Raw genomic sequence first — 3,149 nt, forward strand, 5'->3', positions numbered from 1 at the left:
GAGTTTGGGATTAGCAGATGCAAACTATTATATATAGAATGAAGAAACAACAAGGTCCTACTTACAGCACAGGGAACTATATTCAATATCTTGTAATAAACCACAATAGAAAAGAATATGAAAAAGAATATATTATATATATATATATATATATACACGTATATATATATAACTGAATCACTTTGTTGTACACCAGAAACTAACACAACATTGTATGTCAACTATACTTCAATAAAATAAATTTTAAAAATAATTTGTTCGGGGGTTCCCTGGTGGCGCAGTGGTTGAGAGTCCGCCTGCCGATGCAGGGGACACGGGTTCGTGCCCCGGTCCGGGAAGATCCCACATGCCACAGAGCGGCTGGGCCCGTGAGCCATGGCCGCTGAGCCTGGGCGTCCGGAGCCTGTGCTCCGCAATGGTAGAGGCCACAGTGGTGAGGGGCCCGCGTACCGCAAAAAAAAAAAAAAAAAAAAAAAAATTTGTTCATCTTTTTAAAAAATGTGTGTTTTTAATAACAAAAATAAACAATACAGTTTGATATATATCTTTCCAGACATGTGAAGTTTAAAAGTTTTCGATGGTGGGTTTAATTTTTTTCATCTGTTATTGTTTTGGGGACTTCATTTAATACCGGTTAAATCTTGATTCCTTTTATCTAAAGTGTATAGAGTTTTTAAGAAAATGATTCTCTGAATATGGTCTTCCTCAGTATGTACTTTTGTGTTTATTCATATTTATGAAGGGATACTTTGGGGAAAATAACAATTCTAATTCAACCCTTTGCTTAAGTCCTTAATCTTTTTAAACTACAAAGGTACTTAGTAGTTCTTATCTTCCTGCACAGTTTTTTAATGTTAAAAAATTGGGTACGTGTAAAGGAAAATATCCTATTACAATAGAAAAATTGCTGATTGGTAACCTTCCTATGCAAATTAAATTGTCCCAATTGGCATAAAAATCTCTGGGCATCTATCAGTATACAAACATCTAAGCTCTTTATGGGCCTTTGATTTATTAATACTATAATTTCTAATTTATACCCATTTTAAACAAAGTTTTAAAGAAAAGATATTTGGTCTTTGTTTCTTTTCTTTTTAAAATAGAAAAAAAAAGTTTTCGAGCTTTGTAAAGATTCTACTAGAAAGCCATTGGAAATGGAATTGAAATGAGTAAGAGAAAGAATTCTATAATGCAGTGCTCAAGGGTACAGGTTGTGAAGTTGAGCAGCCTTTGTTTGAATCCTAGCTTTGCTACTTTCTAGCCCTGACACCTGTGGTAAAATGGTTTTCCTCTCTGTACCTTGGTTTCCCCACCTGCAAAAGGGAGGTATTAATGGTACTTAGAGAATTCTTGTGAGGATTAAGTAAAATAATCTGGGGAACTTCCCTGGTGGCGCAGTGGATAAGACTCTGTGCTCCCAATGCAGGGGGCCTGGCTTCGACCCCTGGTCAGGGAACTAGATCCCACATGCCTGTTGTAACTAAGACCCTGTGCAACCAAAAAAAAAAAAAGTCAAATAATCTGTGTGAAGAATTTGAAGTAATGCCTGGTACATTGTAAGTGTTCAATAAACATTAAGGAGTACACAGGAGATATAGAGAGGCAGTGTGACATAATGAGAAAAGCTGAGTTTACATCTTGGCTTTACCACTTGCTGGCTGTATGAATTTGGGCAAATGCTTAACTTTTTTGATCCTCAGTGTCCTTATCTGAATTGTTGTGTATAAGGATTAGAGATAATACGTGTAAAGTACCTGACATAAAATAAACACTAAATAAAAGATTGCTGTTTATCCATTATTGCAGCAATAATGGATAAACAGTTGAGCCACTAACATGGCATAAAATAATGTGGGGAAGAACTGCTGAATCACTTATAATCTGAAAAGTCTGACGTTTGGCATGGAAGACTACCCATACAATCAGAAGACCAGATTTGAATCTTGTTTCCATTATAGAACTAGAAGTTTGGGTACATTTCTTAAACTTGTCATCATTTTCTTCATTTACAAAATGGACATAAGCACAGTAACTGCCCTGCTTCCTACACAGTTTTTTGAAAAAAAGATATAATTTACCATAAAAAGCTACCCTTTTAAAGTGTACAATTCAGTGGTTTTTAGTATTTCACAAGGTTGTGTAACCACCACTTCTATCTAATTCCAGAACATTTTCATCACTCCAAAAACCAAAACTCATTCCTTATTTCTCCCCTCCCCCAGTCCCTTGCAGCCCTACTTCTTGTCTCAATGGATTTGTCTACTCCAGATGTTTCATATAAATGGAGTCATACAAAGTGTGGTCTTCTGTGACCAGCATTTTTCACTTAACATAATATTTTCAAGGTTCATCCATGTTGTATCATATATCAATACTTTATTCCTTTTTGTGACTAATAGTTCATTATGTAGATATACTACATTTTGTTATGGACACTTGGAATGTTTCCATTTTTTGGCCATTATGAATAATGCTTGTATGAACATTAGTGTACAAATCTCTGTGTGAATGTATGCTTTTAATTCTCTTGCGTATACACCTAGGAGTGGAATTGCTGGGTCACATGGTAACTCCATGTTTAACTTTTTGAGGAACTGCCAAACTGCTTCCCAAAGCAGCTGCACTAGTTCACGATCCCACCAACAGTGTATGAGGGTTCTAATTTCTCCACATTCTCATCAACACTTATTATTACAGCCATCCTAGTGGGTATGAAGCAGGGTTTTGATTTGCAGTTCCTTAAGGATTAAAGATGTTGAGCATCTTTTTATGTGCTTATTATTCATTTGTATATCTTCTTTAGAGAATGGCTATTTTGGCCATTTTAAAATTGGATTTTTTGTCTTTCCATTGTTGAATTTTAAGAGTTCTTTATATATTCTGGCTACTAGTCCCTTATGAACAAGTTATTTTGTATATCAAATAATAGAGTGGCTGTGAGAGCTTTATAAACTGCAAGAGACGTCGCAAATTAAACGAAGGCACTGACGAACAGGGAAAGTACAGAAGCCACCGGTTCCACGCTGGTGGTCGAGTCCGGTGGCCTGCCAGACACAGCCAGCGTCTCAGCCTGCGCGCACAGTCTTCCCACCCCACGGCGCCCCGCCCCCCGCCCTTTGACCCGTGCCGTTTCCGGTTGGAGACGTGGC

The sequence above is a fragment of the Stenella coeruleoalba genome (genome assembly GCF_951394435.1).
Source record: "Stenella coeruleoalba genome assembly, chromosome: 8".
In the NCBI taxonomy this organism is placed as follows: Eukaryota; Metazoa; Chordata; class Mammalia; order Artiodactyla; family Delphinidae; genus Stenella; species Stenella coeruleoalba.